General features: G+C 51.7%; 1 protein-coding gene across 7 annotated transcripts in view; it reads left to right on the forward strand.

Annotated features, from left to right (window-relative positions):
- The first annotated feature begins 940 nt into the window (after nucleotides 1–940).
- The window catches only part of LOC127581246 (SH2B adapter protein 2), a 120,666-nt gene continuing 102,880 nt past the window's right edge, over nucleotides 941–18,726 (forward strand). The window contains exons 1-2 of one of the 7 annotated variants that reach the window (XM_052035439.1): nucleotides 1,859–2,011; nucleotides 3,075–3,251. The gene's annotated coding sequence lies outside the window, so the exon portion shown is untranslated. Of the gene's footprint in view, nucleotides 1,126–1,858; nucleotides 2,012–3,074; nucleotides 3,252–18,726 lie in introns of those variants that run through there. The other 6 variants (XM_052035443.1, XM_052035445.1, XM_052035440.1 and 3 more) reach the window with 6 other exon arrangements.

Raw genomic sequence — 18,726 nt, forward strand, 5'->3', positions numbered from 1 at the left:
GAAGGGTCTCTGTTCCACAGTCCCCCCTCCCTGGGTCTGCGTTCCACAGTCCCCCCTCCCTGGGTCTGCGTTCCACAGTCCCCCCTCCCTGGGTCTGCGTTCCACAGTCCCCCCCCCTTCCCAAGGTCTGCGTTTCACAGTCCCCCCTCCCTGGGTCTGCGTTCCACACCACCCTCTCCCTGGGTCTGCGTTCCACAGTCCCCCCCTCCCTGGGTCTGCGTTCCACAGTCCCCCCTTCCCTGGGTCTGCGTTCCACAGTCCCCCCCTCCCTGGGTCTGCGTTCCACAGTCCCCCCCTCCCTGGGTCTGCGTTCCACAGTCCCCTCCTCCCTGGGTCTGCGTTCCACAGTCCCCTCCTCCCTGGGTCTGCGTTCCACAGTCCCCTCCTCCCTGGATCTGCGTTCCACAGTCCCCTCCTCCCTGGATCTGCGTTCCACAGTCCCCCCTCCCTGGTCTGCGTTCCACAGTCCCCCCTCCCTGGGTCTGCATTCCACAGTCCCCCCTCCCTGGGTCTGCGTTCCACAGTCCCCCCTCCCTGGGTCTGCGTTCCACACCACCCTCTCCCTGGGTCTGCGTTCCACAGTCCCCCCCTCCCTGGGTCTGCGTTCCACAGTCCCCCCTCCCTGGGTCTGCGTTCCACAGTCCCCCCTCCCTGCTCTCAGTCTGGGGCCTCCATCGTTCACCACCTTTGACGTCTGATGTTACCCAACTGTTGAAGTCAGAGTCGGGTTTATCGCCATCTGCACAAGTCCGTGTGCGCACAGGGGCAGCGAGTACTTTCAGCAGCATCACGGACACTGCATCAGACTGGCAGCATTCACAAGAAATGCATCAAATCATACACATTTTTTTTACAAGAAAGAACAATTATGAACAACAAACTCAACAAAAGTCCGCGTTAGTGTGGGTGTGCCGGTTGGTTCAAGTGTTGCGGGGGGGCTGCAGCGGTCGGGACCGTCCAGCTGTGGGGTGTGAGCCGTGGGCTCTGCTGTGGGGCCGGACTCGCAGCCGCGCCCCGCGGGAGGAGACGTGCAGTGTCCCGCAGGTGTCAGCGGTCAGGTCGGGGAGAAGCTGCAGCGTTGTCCCTGGTGTGCGGACCAATCCCACACATCACTGCAAGGGCACGGTAAATGAGCAGCACAGGAACGGCCCTTCGGCCCAGGGTGAGCGGCCGGCACAGCCCGACCATGGGAGCTTTCTGTGCCCGATGGGCAGTCATTGAAGCAGAGAGCCGGCTCCGTCAGTGAGGCGCAGGCTGAGGTGTCCTGCAGCCACGAACGGTTCTGTATGAAGAGCGGGGACCCGGCGCAGCCCGCGGGGGGAGCTCGGCGGCCGGGCCGGGTCTGTGGGGGGAGAGGGACCCGGCATCAGGCTCAGCGGCCCCGTGAACCGTTTCCCCGGGGGCTGGGCTCCGGGACTGGCGCTGGGGTCCGGGGTGTCGGACCGGGGGACTAGGGGGGGGGGTTGTTGGGGCCGGACTCCGGGACCGGGGGGCCGGGGGGCCGGACTGTGGGGGGGGGGTGGGGAGCCGTGGGTGGGGGGGAGGGGGTTTGGGGACCCGGGGAGAGTGGAGGGGGCCGGACTCCAATCCCCGGGGGGGGGAACCGGGAGTGGGGGGGGCGGGGGAGGGAAGCCGGGTTTGGGTGTGGGGGGGGGGCCGGACTCCGCTCCCCAGGACCGGGGGCTGGGGAGCTTGGGGGGGGGAGAGAGGGGGGGAGGGGGAAGAGGGGGGGAGAGGGAGGGGGGAGGGGGAGGGGGAAGGGGGGGAGAGGGAGGGGGAAGAGGGGGGGGAGGGGGAGGGGGAGGGGGGTAGAGGGGGAGGGGGGGGCTCCGCTCCGGGACCCTCCCTGGGAACGCGGTTGTGTAACTTCCAACGGCCCAGCGCGCCCCCTCTCATTGGTCAGCTCGCACGTCCATCGCCGGCCCGGACCAATGGGGAAGGAGCGGCCGCTGCGCTGCTGATTGGCCGGCGGCCGCTCGGTGAACGGCCGAGACCGGGGATGAGGAGCGAGGTGGGTACCGGCAGCCGAGGGAGCGCCGGGGGTCCGGGGGGAGGGAGCGCCGGGGGTCCGGTGGGGGAGGGAGCGCCGGGGGTCCGGTGGGGGAGGGAGGGAGGGAGGGAGGGAGCGCCGGGGGTCCGGGGGGAGGGAGGGAGCGCCGGGGGTCCGGTGGGGGAGGGAGGGAGCGCCGGGGGTCCGGGGGGAGGGAGGGAGCGCCGGGGGTCCGGTGGGGGAGGGAGGGAGCGCCGGGGGTCCGGGGGAGGGAGCGCCGGGGGTCCGGGGGAGGGAGGGAGCGCCGGGGGTCCGGGGGAGGGAGCGCCGGGGGTCCGGGGGAGGGAGCGCCGGGACACCCACAGATGTGGAGGTTCGGCGCCGCGGAGAAACATCTGGACAAACGGCGACACATCTGCAAACCGCTGCCGCCCGTTCCCGGCCCGGGCGATCCCTCCCCGCGGCCCCGGGCGATCCCTCCCCAGGCTGCTGTTAAACCGGGGGTGGGTCAGCGGACCCCCCGCCCCGGGCCGGTGAAGCGCAGGCAGCCGGGCGGCCCGTCCGGACCCCGCCGTCCGTTGTGTTGGAGCCGCCGACCCTCGGGCTCTGCCCGCCCTGGATAAGCGCTCAGCTATTTTCCCAACTGCTTTGGGAACATTCGGCTCTCGGTACCGTCCTGGCCCGACCCCTGCCGCTGCCCGGCCTCTCCCGGACCCCCAGAGCCCTGGTCCGTCCGCCCTGACTTCTCGGGAATCGGTCTCACCAACCCCCCACTGCAGTCCTGTGAAAATATCCTCGCTGGGACGAGGGTACCAGAATCACGGAGGGAACTGCGAACCCAGACCCCGTACAGTGCAGCCCGACCTCCCCCTCCTGTCCTGCGCTCAACACCAACATTTCATTTGCCTTCAGGGCTGCTTATTGTACCCGAGGCAGGGCTCGGGTGTTAGTTACTGCGCCTTCCGTTTGCCCATTCGGGTCATTAAACCACAGTGGAGAATCTCACATCTATCCAAATTAAACTGCATCTGCCATGCATTTGCCAATCGCCCAACACTGGGGTCTCTCTGCATCCCCCTCACAGGTCACATTTTGCCCCAGTTTCGTGTGGTCTGCAGCCGTGGAGATCCTACATTTACTTCTTGCACAGATCACTGTGAGTATTGTGAGTAGCCGGGATCCCAGCACTGATCCTGTGGTACGGGACTGCTCACTGCCTGCCGCCTGGAAAAGGACCTGTTTGCCCACTGTCTCTCTCCAGGTCAGTACAGGCGTGTTCTGCAGTTCTGTAGACAGCACATCGCCTGGTTCTGCTTCATCTACACTCCCAGTTACATCCTCACAACTCCAGGCCCTCTGATGTCCTCGTCAGAACTAATGCTGACTTTGTCTCATCCCGTTAATGCTTTCCAATAACCTTGTTATTCTATAATAGTTCCTAGCACAGCAAATGTCACACCGCTGTTTAAAAAAGGATGTAGACAAAAGGCAGGTAACTATAGGCCAGTTAGCTTAACGTCTGTATCCGGGAAAATGCTTGAAGCTATAATTGAGGAAGAAATAGCGAGACATCTGGATAGAAGTGGTTCCATCAGGCACACGCAGCATGGGTTCAGGAAGGGCAGGTCCTGTTTGACAAATGAACTCGAATTGTTTGAGGATGCAATGAGCGCGGTGGACGGAGGGGAACAGGTGGATGTGTATCCTTGGATTTCCAAAAGGCATTCGACAAGGTGCTGCATAAAAGACTTATCCATAAGATAAGGATGCATGGAGTTGGGGGTAAGGTATTAGCATGGATAGAGGATTGGTTAACTAATAGAAGGCAGAGAGTTGGGGTAAATGGGTGTTTCTCTGGTTGGCAAAGCGGGGTGCCACAGGGGTCGGTGCTGGGCCTGCAACTGTTCACAATATACAGTAACAGTTTGGAAGAGGGAACTGAATGTAGCATATCTCAGTTTGCTGATGACACTAAATTGAGTGCAAGAGCAAATTGTGCAGAGGATGTGGAGAGTCTGCAGAGAGATATAGATAGGGTAACTGAGTAGGCAAGAGTCTGGTAGATGGAGTACAATGTTGGTAAATGTGAGGTCATCCACTTTGGAAGGAAAAATATAAGATCAGATTATTATTTAAATGGTGAAAGATTGCTGCATGCTGTTGTGCAGAGGGACTTGGGAGTGCTTGTGCATGAATGGCAAAAGGTTGGTTTGCAAGTGCAACAGGTTATCAAGAAGGCGAATGGAACGTTGGCCTTCATTGCTGGAGGGATTGAATTTAAGAGCAGGGAGGTTATGCTGCAACTGTACAGGGTACTGGTGAGGCTGCACCTGGAGTACTGCGTGCAGTTCTGGTCTCCTTACTTGAGGAAAGATATACTGGCTTTGGAGGTGGTGCAGAGAAGGTTCACCCGGTTGATTCCAGCCTATGAGGAGAGATTGAGTTACCTGGGACTGTACTTGCTGGAATTCAGAAGAATGAGAGGGGATCTTATAGAAACATGTAAAATTATGAAAGTGATAGATAAGACAGAGGCAGGAAGGTTGTTTCCTCTAGTAGGTGAGTCTAGAACTAGGGGACATAGCCTCAAATTCAGCATGGAGATGAGGAGAAACTGCTTTTCCCAGAGAATAGTGAACCTCTGCCCAGGGAAGCAGTAGAGGCTCCCTCATTAAATCTATTTAAGTCACAGTTAGACAGATTTTTGCATTGTAGGGGAATGAAGGGTTATGGGGAAAAGGCAGGGAGGTGGATCTGAGTCCTCGGCCAGATCAGCCATGATCTTACTGAATGGCAGAGATGGCTCGACAGGCCAGATGGCCTCCTCCCGCTCCTATTTCTTATGCCCTAACATTCCTCTCCTGTGGCGCAGTTACAGGTCTGTGATTCACTGCTTTTGGTTTCTGCGGGGATTGGGGGGGGTGCGTTGGGAGTACATCAGCCACTCCTTTCTGCAGGATTGCTCCAAAGTCGAAGAACGTAGGCAGCTCCACCAATTCATTCACTGCTTCCCAGGCCTCAGGCTTGTAGCTCGTCAGGGCTGGAGGCCTGTCCTCTGTTACTTCATTCACTTCCCTTGCACCTTTTCTCTCCTAATACCAACCCGCTCTCTAGACCCTTGGTTCCCCAATGTGTCTGGGAGGTTATTTGTTTCTTTGTGAGTGAAGATGGATCCACCGTTTGTGTTCGTGGTTCTCCCTGTGCCTTGTCCCCAGTTATACGCCCTGCTGTTGACCGTTTTCCCAGCCTTCTCTCCACATTTAATGGGACTTCCCATGCTTGGCCAGGTTTCATCTGGTTCACCCTCAGTGGCAGGAGTCCCAGCAAAGAGTCGGGAGGCTGTGGAGAGCTGGTACATGACGCAGGCAGCTGGAGGAAGGAGCAGCTGTTGGATTGTCCACACGGACAAGCGGGACCTGTGTGTCCGGGCGGAGATCGCCCACCGACATCTCTAATACAAACACCATCCAATGAAACCCCATAAAAGCAGCAGTCGGATCGTGAACCTGTCAGTTCCTTGCCGGCAATGGAAAGATCAGAGCAGAGATTGGACTCCTTCAGTTCAGACTGAACGGGGACCTGTAGGGGGGTGGGCCACAGAGCCAGTGGGGAGGAGAGACCAGGGGATGATGTGCGAGAACAGGGTAGGGGGTTGTGTGGTGGAACGGAGGTCCCAAAGGGCAGGGACCCCAGTCCTCAGCCTGTGAGCTGAGCTGATGGGACAGGGAAGGGTAGGCTGGTCCTGGGGGATCAGAGTTGGGCAAGAGGGAGGGGACACTGTGGGAGTGACGGAGCCTGACCCGGAGTGAGGAATGGGGCCGTTATGGAAGAGTGAAGGTTAATCAGTGGGACAGCTCATAACTGATGAGGAAGTGAAACGTGTGCAATGGTCTGACTCTGCATTTGTGGAAGTACAAATGTTCTGAAACCTGTGGTCAGGGAGTGTTCGGCTGGTGTATCGAGCTTCACCGGGGCCTGACCACCCCAGTGAGACCCATCACAGGGGGGTCATCTCCCGATGTCACACCGGGTGGGCATCCATGTTCCAGTTTTGGTGATTTTAACTATTTGTGTTCAAAGTCACTTTATTTTAGTGCTGTAGTTTCTGAGATGATTACACAAGGGTTTGATTAGCTGTGAGAGTTGGCACAGCAGGGAGAGTTCCTGATGTTATCAGGGCTGACTGTGCTGATTTAGTGCTGAGCTCAGGGTTTTGTGTTGTGTTGGGAAGCTGCGAGGGGATTCAGAAGGAATTAAAGTTAACTTTTCCGAAATGTGCATTTATTCTACTGGGAATGCATTCCCTGCACTTTATATTATTTTGTTAAAGATTCAGAGAAACTTGAGACACAGCGAAATCATGACCACGTATTGTCTCAGGTTACAGACACTGACCTACGGACATCCCCTATGTACGAACGAGCTCCCATAATGTTATTAAATTCCAAAGTCCGACCTACATACATATGTTTGTTCTAACTAACAGCAGAACTCCCTTCACTTGTAGTGATAGTTTTTGTTTTAATCAGTTGTCGATGTCATTGATTTTGATGCCATTCATTACAGTACTGAGGAGGTGTAGTTACCATATCGAGCGATTTTCCAACTTATGGACAAAATTGACTTAAGGGACATCTGAAAAAACGGAACCTGTTTGTTACCTGGAGACAGGCTGTAAATTCAAACATTTCTGTGATTCCAGTAACGTTTAAATGAATAGAATTCTGATGGGCTTCAAATTGACACAGGGTCCCTCCAGGCAGGGTTTGGAGCTGTGCTATAGAAGTTCACCAGAATTATCCCAGAATTTAAGGAGTGAAGTTACAACAGGGTGATCTGTCCGTCCTCCCAGGACGGAATGAAGAACAAGTTGGAAGACGGTGCGATGGTCCGGTTGAGGTGTTTAAGGTGATTAAATACTTGCAAAGTTTCTCTTTGGAGCAAGACCCAAATCTGGGGCTGGGTTGATGGGGGTGCCTCCGGGGTGGAGGCTGGGTTGAGGCGGGTGCCCCTGGGGTGGGGGCTTAGTTGAGGGTGGTGCCCCTGGGGTGGGGGCTGCAGAGCAGGTGTCTGTATTTGACACCCCTCTCAGGCACACCCTGGGAGCCTCCTGATGTCTTTGGTGTCGGTCTGTGCTGTGGGGTGTTCTGGGAGGAAGCAATTATTTTTACAATAATCCGGCATTGTGTCCGCCAGGTGCCAGTTGACAAATCACCTTGAGATGTTCAGGCCACACACAACGGCACAAATTGGAGGTAGATGTGGTGGAACCAGTAGAGAATTTAGGTCCATGTTGAGAGACAGAGAGCACAGCTTACCTGCTGTCCCTGGCTGCCCCAGTGACCAGCAACAGTGCCCCGACAGTAACTGAGCTCAGCTGCAGGAAGAGCAGGTCCTGGTCAATCCAGTTCCTCATCAGTGGTTCCATCTCAAGAAACACCAACCAGCCGGTGGGGAACAGGAGGCCGATGTCAGAGCCTCAAGAAACAGCTCTCAAAGTGTCACCCTGCCACCTGGTTGGGAAGGGGATTCTTTCCACAAGACACTGGGACAGAAAAGGTCATTTTTTTTTTGCATTTCAATCACAGTAAAAGGCCGTGGGCACAGACTGGGAAATGAAGGTTCAGGGCTGATGTTAGAAGCAGGTTGGGGTGGTGGGGTGGGGTGGGGGGGGGGATTCATGGAAAGCAGTGATGATGGGTGTTGCTGGTTTCCTTGGTGGGATAGGCAGAAGTGCTCAGCAGATCCAGCAGCATCTGTGCGGAGAGAATCAGAGCCAACGTTCCAGGTGCAGGATCTTAGGCAGAAGTAGAAGCCTGAGGAGAGTGTGCAAGGAGACCAGAGGGAGCATCTGTGATCAGGGTTGTCAAGGTAACAATAGCTGAAAAAAATGACATCAGTGGGAGGCAGCAGGGAAAAGAACTGAGAGAAACAAACAACCACATCTGTGGAAAGAGCAGGAACAGAGGACGAAGTGAGGGGTAAAATTTGATGAGTCTCGAGGGCCGCAACGTTCTCAGAGAGAAGATGAGGTATTCCTCGAGGTTGCGTGGGCCTCGTCGTGACAGTACAGGAAGCCACACAGGGTGGAGAATTCAATGTCAGGCGGCAGTGCACTGTCACCCCTGTGGACTGAACACATGCTCCACAAAGTGACCGCCCAATCGTGGTTTGGCTCCTCCAATGTAGAGGAGACCACAGGGTGAACACCCATGTGCGGATCACTAGATCAGAAGGTGTGGCTTCACCTGGAGGAACTGTTTGCGTCCTTGGATGGTGGGAAGGGAAGAGGTGAAAGGATGGGGTGTTGCCTGGGGAAGGTGCTGTGAGGGGGAAGTGGTTTAGTGGGGATGACAACACTCCCTTCAGAAGGCTGAATCTGAGGAAACCAGCAATCTGGGATCAGCAGCTGTTTGTATGTTGCTGGATGTCTCAGCTTCAATTTGTTTTTTTCTCTTCTGTCTCTGACTACCTTGTTACCTTGACAACGTGACCTGCACCTGATCAGACGTCCTCTCCTCTGCAACTTACGGCACATCTGTCTTCCCACTTTTCCAGTTTGGATGAGAGGTCCTTGACCTGGAACACTGACTCTTGACCTGCTGACTCTGATTTGTTTTGTGTTTCCAGTCTCCGCAATATTTTGCTCTGGTTTCTGTTATTTATTGCACGTCTCTGGTTGCCACGGCAAAGTGTCCTCTCTCACAGGTTAGAGCTAACGTACCCCGGCAGATCCCTGTCACTGCACAGTTAGCAGCTTCTCGCTGGTACCAGTCTTTTGTTTCGGTTTTTGAGGTTCACGTTCTCAGCCTGATTTGGATCCTGGCTCTCTGGCTGGTGTCCAGTGACGTCATCCAGCTGCTCCAATGTGTTGCTCATCTCCCTGACAGGAAGCTGGAGCTGACGATTTCAAAATAATTGGTTTATTATTGTTACAATAGTGGGCTGCAATGGAAAACTTTGTCTTGCATACTGTCCATAGAGATTATTTCATTAAAATCAGTGTGTTGAGGTAGTACAAAGGAAAACAATAACAAAATGCAGAATAAAGTGTTATAGCTCCAGAGAAAGTGTAGTGCAGGCAGGCAATAAGGTGCAAAGTCATAACGAGGTAGATTGTGAGGTCAAGAGTCCATTTTATCGTACACTGTGGGTTACTCTGTCCATCTGTTGCAAGACTTCACTTCTGGTATTTAGCCTCATAACTCTGGTCTAGAGTCAGCAGGTAAAGAGACACAGGCACAAAGCAGCGCTCCTCCAGCTACTGGAAGACACACACACACACCCCACCGAAAACGCAAACTAATCCGCCATTGGGCTCCAATATTGGACATCTGCCAGGCAGAGAGAGAAGCTGTCCTTGAGCCTGGTGGTACATGCTTTCAGGTTTTTGTATCTTCTGCCTAATGGGAGAGGGGAGAAGAGAGAATGTCTGGGTATGGGAGGGGTCTTTGATTATGTTGGCTGCTTTACCGAGGCAGCAAGAAGTGTGGACGAAGTACATGGAGGGGAGGCTGGTTTCTGTGATGTGTTGAGCTATGTCCACAACTCTGCAGTTTCTTGCAGTCTTAGTGGCACGGTAGTGTAGCGGTTAGCGCGACGCTATTACGGCGCCAGCGATCGGGGTTTGATTCCGGCCGCTGTCTGTAAGGAGTTTGTACGTTCTCCCCGTGTCTGCGTGGGTTTCCCCTGGGTGCTCCGGTTTCCTCCCACGTTCTAAAGACGTACGAGTAGGTTAGCATGGGTATAAATGGATGGCACGGACTCATTGGACTGGAAGGGCCTGTTACTGTGCTGTATAAATAAAGTTTTAAAGAAGTTTTTAAAGTTTTAGACAGACCAGTTGCCGTACCAAGCTGTGATACATCCAGATAGGATGCTTTCTATGGTGCATCGGTAAAGATTGATGAGGGTCGATGGGGACATGCTAAATTTCCTTGGCCTCCTGAGGAAGTAGAGGCACTGGTGAGCTTTCTTGGCTGTGACCTCTATGTGGTTGGACCAGGACAGGCTATTGGTGATGTTCACTCCTGGGAACTTGAAGCTCTCAACTCTCTCGACCTCAGCACCATTGATGTAAACAGGAGCATGTACACAGCCCCCTTTCCTGAAGTCAATGACCAGCTCTTTTGTTTTGCTGACATTGAGGGAAAGGTTGTTGTCATGACACCATATCACTAAGCTCTCTATCTCCTTCCTGTACTCCAACTCATCGTTATTTGAGATACGGCCTACAACGGCGGTATCATCTGCCAGCTTGTAGATGGAGTCAGAGCAGAATCTGGCCACGTAGCCATGAGTGGACAGGGAGTGAAGTCGGGGGCTGAGGACACAAATTGAATAATTTGGCAAAGTTAATGTCCATGTTCACGTGCTCCAAATCAGATGGTTCCTTTAGTGACTTGGGATCAGCCCAGAGTTCTTTAGTGACTTGGGATCAGCCCAGAGTTTGGCCGGCTGTGATCAGAGGGAATTGTTCCAGAACTGGCTCGGCTGGGAGAGTTAACTCCACCTTACAAATAATTTAAAGTGTACAAGGGATGTGTGGCTGCTGATGTGTAACCTACTAGAGTATGAAAGGATGAAGCAGCAACACTCTCGGAGTTACTGGGAGAGCAACCCCACGAGTTCAAATCCCACCGTGGCAGCTGGAGAAGTTAACCACTAAATCTGGAGTTGTTTTAAAAAGTCTTCCCCTATTGGCAATAACTATCACGGGTCGAAATGTTGTAAATGACCTTGTGATTCTCTAGTGACCTTCAAGGGAAATAAATCTGCCCTTGTCAGTGTGTTGTCCCGATTTTGAGTTCCCACTCCTGTCCGCTGCAAAGTAACACAGTGCCACAGATTAATTCTGTTAAAGCGCATTTATTAGCAGTATACTGAATTCTCCTCAAACTCTCAGGCAGAGTCTTTATCGGAGCTCTCCGCAGTCCAAAGCAGCATACAGTGATTTATACAGATATTGTCACACACGCTTAATGAATTCGGCTCCACGAGTTTCGGTCAGATCTCAGAGAACCAAAGACAGACATCGCACCTATTGTCCAACAGAACTGAGTTATAATCAAGAGATTCAAAAACAGGTCTCACCCTCATTGTTTAAAACAAGCTTCCTCCAGTCTGTTTATTACACCCACCGCCCTTGTTTGGTATATTGACCTGCCACCAAGGTCCCGGACACAGCAATTAACACCTTATTCATGAGTCAGCAGCTTGCGAGCTCTTGCTTGCGAGGTATTTTTTCTATCAGCTATAGGTATGGTGACAGTTTTTAATCCTTTACTTCCTCAAGTGCAACATCTGCCAACGTTAACTGCCCTTGGTTCTGGGCAGTTGTGGGTGGTATGTGGTGGGGTGACAATGAATGTCAGCACTGAAGTGATGTCCGCCTCCTGTCAATGACAAAAACAATGAGCTGAGGACTTTTCAGCTCACATAGCTCTGCAGACCGAGCTGTCTGATTATTCCCAGGACTTTGCTCCAGCTACCTGCCGTCCATCCTTCCAGGGAAGCCAGGTCAGGATCCCTTGCCTGTGTTAACCTCTCACCCCCTCACTCCTGTGTCAATCATCACCCTTCCATGTCCTCTGGTCACTGCCAAGGGAAAACTCATTATTTACTCCATCGAACGTCTTCATGACTTGGTGCACCTCTGTGAGTATCTGCCCCTAGCAGAACTATCTCAGCTTCACCAATCCCCATGTGATGAGTCCTTCACACACCTACGGTCTAGGTGCAGCCACTTCCAGATCTTCCTCATTTCCTGGTATCCAGTCAGTGGCTCGACTCCGCCAGAAAGACCAGAGGTTAGCACAAGTTTAGCTCCATCTTCTCCTTCACCCATCACCAGGTCTGGTTTCGGGGATGTGTGGTACTGAAGGGACCAAGGTCCAAGAAGCTGCTGCCTGGCAGGGTGGAACTTCAGCTGCCTTCCTGCCCCAGCATGCGCTGGGACTTGGTGTTTGTTCCTGCTGAGATTCCCACCACTGAGACTGATGCCAGCAGTGTCCGTCAGGAGCGAGCTGGGGTTGGGGGAAGAGCGCTTGCTGCGGGTAGAGTGGGCGAGTAGCCAGGGCACAGTGTGCTGAGAGACAAACGGTGGGGCAGAGAACCCCCTTGGATGTGCCGCTTGTCTCTGGTCAAACCCCAGCTCTGTGCTGACTTTGTACAATTAGCCCCTGAGCAGTTGGGTTTGTATTTCATCGTTAATGGCCCTGGAGTAGTGCAGCACAGAAACGAGCCGCTCAGCCCAGCACGTCCGTGCAACCTCAATGCCCATCTACACTATTCCCATTCACCCCCATTAGGACTGTACCCTTCTACACCTTGCCCCTTTCAGTGCCTGTCTAAATGCCTCTGGGTGGATTTTTTTCGAGTGCAATGTTTGTTAATCCTTCAAATCTGCTTCACATTTTGAAACTGATAACATTAGCATATTAATCAGCCAGTGTCGATATCCTGAATCAGACCTTTCGACATTTGGAAACTATTGTTCGACACGAGACTGCAGTTGTTGGAATCTAGAACAACAAACACTGTGCTGAAGGGACTCAGCGGGTCGAGCAGCATCCATGGAGGAAAGGAACTGTCGGCGTTTCGGGTAAAACCCTGCACCAGATCCTGATGAGTTTCTCCAGTCAAGTCTGTGAGTTCAACCCGCTGAGATCCTCCTGCAGATGGTTTGTTGCTTGAAACTATTGTTGCTTCGAATACCTCATTCCAAGCGTCTATTAAGCAAGCTATGAGATAAGGTAAATAAAAGGAGTGGGTGAGGGCTCTGTGTGTTCATTCTGCACAGTCTTGCTCCAAGTAAATGCCCTGTGAGTCTCTGCCCCATGTTCTTTCTGTGGTCACAGGAGACACTCCAGAAGGCTGTGTTGCCTCCCAGGTGCCAGGGTCAGGGACGTCTCTGAGCAGGCAGAGGATGTTCTGAAAAGGGAGGGTGAGCAGCCAGAGGTCGAGTTCCTCACTGATACCAATGACATACGCAGGAAGGGAGGTGAGGTCCTGCAAAGTGATTCTAGGGAGTTAGGTAGCAAGTTTAAAAAGCAGGACCTCCAGACTTTCAGTGGGAGAGCATTTTGGGAACAGTGACCACAGCTCCTTAAGTTTTAAGATAGTTATGAATAAGGATAATGACATTATTAGACAGGAGCTGGGGGGAGGTAATTGGGAGCAGATGTTATCAGGCAAGTCCACATCTGACGTGGGAGTTGTTTACAGACCAGCTGATCAGAGAAACTGCAGATGCTGGAATCTAGATGAAAAACACGACGATGCTGGAGGAACTCAGCAGGCCAGGCAGCATCCGCGGAGAAAAGCAGGCGGTCAACGTTTCGGGTCAGGACCCTTCTTCAGCACTGAAGAAGAACAGGGAAAAATCTCCCACACCCCTTCCCTCCCCTACCCCCACACATCCCCCGACCACGCCTCTTTTTCCTTTTCCTAGCCTTTCTCTCTTTTTCTATCCCCACCCCCCTTTTTTTCCCCCTCCCCACCCTTGACCCATCCCCCAGTGGATCTGCTCTCCCCTCCTCCCCCGGACCTGCCCATCGCTATCTCTTACCTGCAACTACCTATCACCACCCTGTGCCCGAAAGAGGTGAAGGCTAAAATAAAAGCAAAAGGGAAGGCATACAAGGAAGCAAAAATTAGTGGGAAAACAGAAGACTGGGAAACTTTTAAAAACCTGCAGAAAGAAACTAAGAAGGTCATTAGGAAAGAAAAGATGAATTATGAAAGGAAGTTGGCAGATAACATTAGAAAAGATACTAGGAGTTTTTTTAAAGATATGAAGAGTAAAAGAGAGACACGGGTTGATATAGGACCAATGGATAACGGTGCGGGAGAGATTATAATGGATGATAAAGAGATGGCAGAGGAACTAAATGAGTATTTTGCATCGGTCTTCACTGTGGAGGACATCAGCAATATACCGGTTAGGGGTCTCAAGGGATGGAACTGAGTTCAGTTAAGATTACTAGAGAGAATGTGCTAGGAAAGCTAAATGGACTAAAGACAGGTAAGTCTCCCGGACCGGATGAGGTGCATTCCCGGGTTCTGAAGGAGGTGGCTTTAGAGATAGCAGAGGCATTGGTGATGATTTTCCAGGAATGGATAGACTCCGGCATGGTTCCGGAGGACTGGAGGGTCGCAAATGTAGTTCCGCTGTATAAGAAAGGTGGGAGGCAGCATAAAGGAAATTACAGACCTATTAGTCTGACGTCGGTGGTGGGAAAGTTATTAGAATCGATCCTCAAGGATGGGGTTATGGAACACCTAGAGGTGCAAGGCAAGATAGGTCCAAGCCAACATGGTTTTGTGAAGGGAAGATCCTGCCTGACCAACCTATTGGAGTTTTTTGAAGAAATCACAGGTAGGGTGGATAAGGGAGAGGCTGTGGAGGTTGTGTGTTAGACTTTCAAAAGGCCTTTGACAAGGTGCCGCACAAGAGACTGATTAATAAGATGAGAGGTCATGGAATTACAGGTAGGATAACAGAATGGGTGGAGCATTGGCTGGTTGGCAGGAAGCAAAAGGTGGGAATAAAAGGATCTTGTTCTGGTTGGCTACCGGTTACTAGTGATGTTCCGCAGGGGTCGGTGTTGGGGCCGCTTCTTTTTACCTTGTACATTAACGATTTGGATGATGGAGTAAATGGTTTTGTGGCTAAATTTGCAGATGACACCAAGATAGGTGGAGGAGTAGGGAGTATTGAAGAGACAGGAAGGTTGCAGGGAGACCTAGATAGTTTAGGAGAATGGGCAAGGAAATGGCAGATGAGATTCAATGTTGAGAAATGTGCAGTTGTACACTTGGAAAAAGAAATAAATGGGCAGATTATTATCTAGAAGGGGAGAAAATTCAAAGTACAGAAGTACAAAGGGACTTGGGGGTACTCGTGCAGGATACCCTAAAGGTTAACCACCAGGTCGGATCGGTGGTAAAGAAAGCGAATGCTATGTTGGCAATCATTTCGAGAGGTAAAGTGTATAAAAGTAGGAATGTGTTGATGAGGCTCCACGGGGCACTGGTGAGGCCTCATTTGGAATACTGTGTGTAGTTTTGGGCCCCATATCTCAGGAAGGATGTGCTGATGTTGGAGAGGGTTCAGAGGAGATTTACGAGGATGATTCCAGGAATGAAAAGGCTTACATATGATGAGCGTTTGTCAGCTCTTGGACTGTACTCATTGGAGTACAGAAGAGTGAGAGGGGACCTCCCAGAAACATTAGAAACATAGAATGAGAGGGGACCTCATAGAACAGCTTAGCCACATCTACTCTGTCCAGTCCTGTTGAAAGGGAGAGGGTAGGACCACTCAAGGATAAAGGAGAGAATTTATACTTGGAGTCAGAGGAAGTGGGCGAGGTATAAATGAGGATTTTGCGTCAGTATTCACCGGGGGAAAGGACGTGGAGGACAGTGAGAGCAGTGTGGGGCATGTTAATGTGCTGGGGCATGTTGAGAGCAGGAAGGAGGTGGGGCTGGGTCTTTTGAAGAGCATCAAGGTGGATGTCCCTGGGCCCTAATGGGATCTATCCCAGGTTATTGACAGAGGCGGGAGAGGAGATTGCTGGGGCTTTGACTAAGATCTTTGTATCCTCACCTAGCAATAGGTGAGGTCCCAGAGGACTAGAGAGTAGCCAATGTTGTTCCATTGTTCAAGAAGGGAAATAAGGGATAATCCAGGAAACTATAGACCAGTGAGTCTCACATCAATGGTAGGGAAGCTGTTGGAGAGGATTCTTAGGGAAAGGATTTACATGCATTTAGTAAAACATGGCCTGATTAGGGACAGGCAGCATGGCTTCATGTGGGGCAGGTCACATCTTGATTGAGTTTTTTGAGGAGGTGACAAAGGTTATTGATGTGGGTAGAGCTGTGGATGTTGTCCACATGGATTTCAGTGAGGCATTTGACAATTGGCATTTGGTGCCACAGTGGTGGAGGCGGATACGATAGGGTCTTTTAAGAGGCTGTTGGGTAGGTACATGGAGCTGAGAAAAATAGAGGGCTATGGGTAAGCTTAGTAATTTCTAGGGTAGGGACATGTTCGGCACAGCTTTGTGGGCCGAAGGGCCTGAATTGTGCTGTAGGTTTTCCATGTTTCTATGTATCCACCTCCACCACCACCGTTGCCAGCAGCTCATTCCACACACTCACCACTCTCTGAGTAAAAAAACTTACCCCTGACATCTCCTCTGTACCTACTCCCCAGCACCTTAAACCTATGTCCTCTTGTGGCCACCATTTCAGCCCTGGGGAAAAGCCTCTGACTACCTACCCAATCAATACCTCTCATCTTATACACCTCTATCAGGACCCCCCTCATCCCCCGTCTTTCCAAGGAGAAAAGGCCGAGTTCCCTCAACCTGCTTGCATAAGGCATGCTCCATATTCCAGGCAGCATCCTTGTAAATATCCTCTGCACCTTTTCTATGGCTCCCACATGCTTCCTGTAGTGAGGTGACCAGAACTGAGTGGGGTCTGACCAGGGACCTACATAGCTGCAACAATACCTCTCGGTTCCTAAATTCAATTCCCCGATTGATGAAGGACAATACACCATATGCCGCCTTAACCACAGAGTCAACGTGCACAGCCGCTTTGAGCGTCCTAGGGACTTGGACCCCAAGATCCCTCTGATCCTCCACACTGCCAAGAGTCTTACCATTAATACTATATTCTGCCATCATATTTGACCTACCAAAATGAACCACTTCACACTTATCTGGGTTGAACTGCATCTGCCACTTCTCAGCCCAACTCTGCATCCTATCTGTGTCCCACTGTAACCTCTGACAGCCCTCCAAACTATCCACAACACCTCCAACCTTTGTGTCATCAGCAAACTTACTAACCCACCCGTCCACTTCCTCATCCAGGTCGTTTATAAAAATCACAAAGAGTAAGGGTCCCAGAACAGATCCCTGAGGTACACCACTGGTCACCAACCTCCATTGCAGAATATGACCCTTCAACAACCACTCTTTGCCTTCTGTGGGCCAGCCAGTTCTGGATCCACACTGCAATGTCCCCTTGGATCCCATGCCTCCTTACTTTCTCAATAAGCCTTGCATGGGGTACCTTATCAAATGCTTTGCTGAAATCCATATACACTACATCTATTGCTCTCCCTTCATCGATGTGTTTAGTCACATCCTCAAGAAATTCAATCAGGCTCGTAAAGCAGGACCTGCCCTTGACAAAGCAATGCTGACTATTCCTAATCATATTATACCTCTCCAAATGTTCATAAATATTGTAAATTACTTGGATGAAAATGTGGATGGGTGGGTTGGTAAGTTTGCAGACGACACAAAGATCGGTGGAGCTGTGGGCAGTGTAGAAGGTCGTCAAAGGATACAGCAGGATATAGAAACGGCAGATGGAGTTTAATCCGGGCAAGTGTGAGGTGTTGCACTTTGGGAGGTCAAATGTAAAGGGAAAATATACACTTCATGGCAGGACCCTTAACAGTGTTGATGTACAGAGAGATCTTGGGATCCAAGTCCAGAAATGGCCACACATGGATAGGGTGGTAAAGAAAGCATATGGCATGCTTACCTTTATTAGCCGGGACACTGAATATAGGGGTCAGCCAGTCACATTGCAGCGGTATAAAACTTCCATTGGGACGTACTTGGAATATTTTTGCAGTTCTGGTCGCCCCATTACAGGAAGCATGTGGAGGCTTTGGAGAAGGTGCAGAAGAGGTTCACCAGGGTGCTGCCTAGATTGGAGGGTATTAGCTATAAGAAGAAGTTGGACAGACTTGGGTTGTTTTGTCTGGAGCGGCAGAGGCTGAGGGGAGACCTGATTGAGGTTTATAAGATTGAGAGGCATAGATAGAGTAGACGGTCTGTATCTTTTCCCCAGGTTTGAAATGTCTAATACTAGAGGGCGTGCATTTAAGGTGAGAGGCAAAGTTCAAAGGAGATGTGTGGGGCAAGTTTTTTTTTACACAGAGAGTGGTGGGTGCCTGGAACGTGCTGCCAGGGGTGGGGATGGGGGTAAATACAAGAGAGGTGTTTAAGAGGCTCTTAGCTGGGCACATGGATGTGCAGGGAATGGAGGGATGTGGACGTTATGTAAGCAGAAGGGATTAGTTTAGTTAGGCATTTAATAACCAGTTTAATTAGTTCAGCACAACATTGTGGGCTGAAGGGCCTGTTCCTGTGCTGTACTGTTCTGTGTTCTATGTCCATGGATAGGGTAGACGGTTAGAATCTTTTTCCCAGGGTAGGAATGTCAAATACCAGAGGGCATGCATTTAATTGCCGGGGGGGGGGGGGGGGGGGGTGGTTAAAGGAGATGTGTGGGGCAAGTTTTTTTACACAGAGAGCGGTGGGTGCCTGGAATGTGGTTCTAGAGGCAGATACGAGAGAGGCGTTTAAGAGGCTGTTAGACAGACACGTGAATATGGAGGGATGTGGATCGTGTGCAGACAGAAGGGATTTCATTTAATTCAGCATCGTGTTTGGCACAGACATGGTGGGCCAAAGGGCCTGTTCCTGGTCTGTACTGTCTGTGTTCTCTGTCACTCCCTACACTACCGCAGTATTCCATGAGGTGTATTCTCCCTCTCTTGCATTATTGCTCACAGTGTAATCCTGTTCCCTGTGCATTAAAACTGCTCGTTGTAAGGTTTAAAGTAGTTTTCCTCTGACGTGCTTACACTGGTGGGTCGGTGTGGCTGCAGTGGTGATTGAGGTCTGGTTGCCAGCTGG

The sequence above is a fragment of the Pristis pectinata genome, chromosome 21, assembly GCF_009764475.1.
Source record: "Pristis pectinata isolate sPriPec2 chromosome 21, sPriPec2.1.pri, whole genome shotgun sequence".
NCBI classification, from domain to species: domain Eukaryota; kingdom Metazoa; phylum Chordata; class Chondrichthyes; order Rhinopristiformes; family Pristidae; genus Pristis; species Pristis pectinata.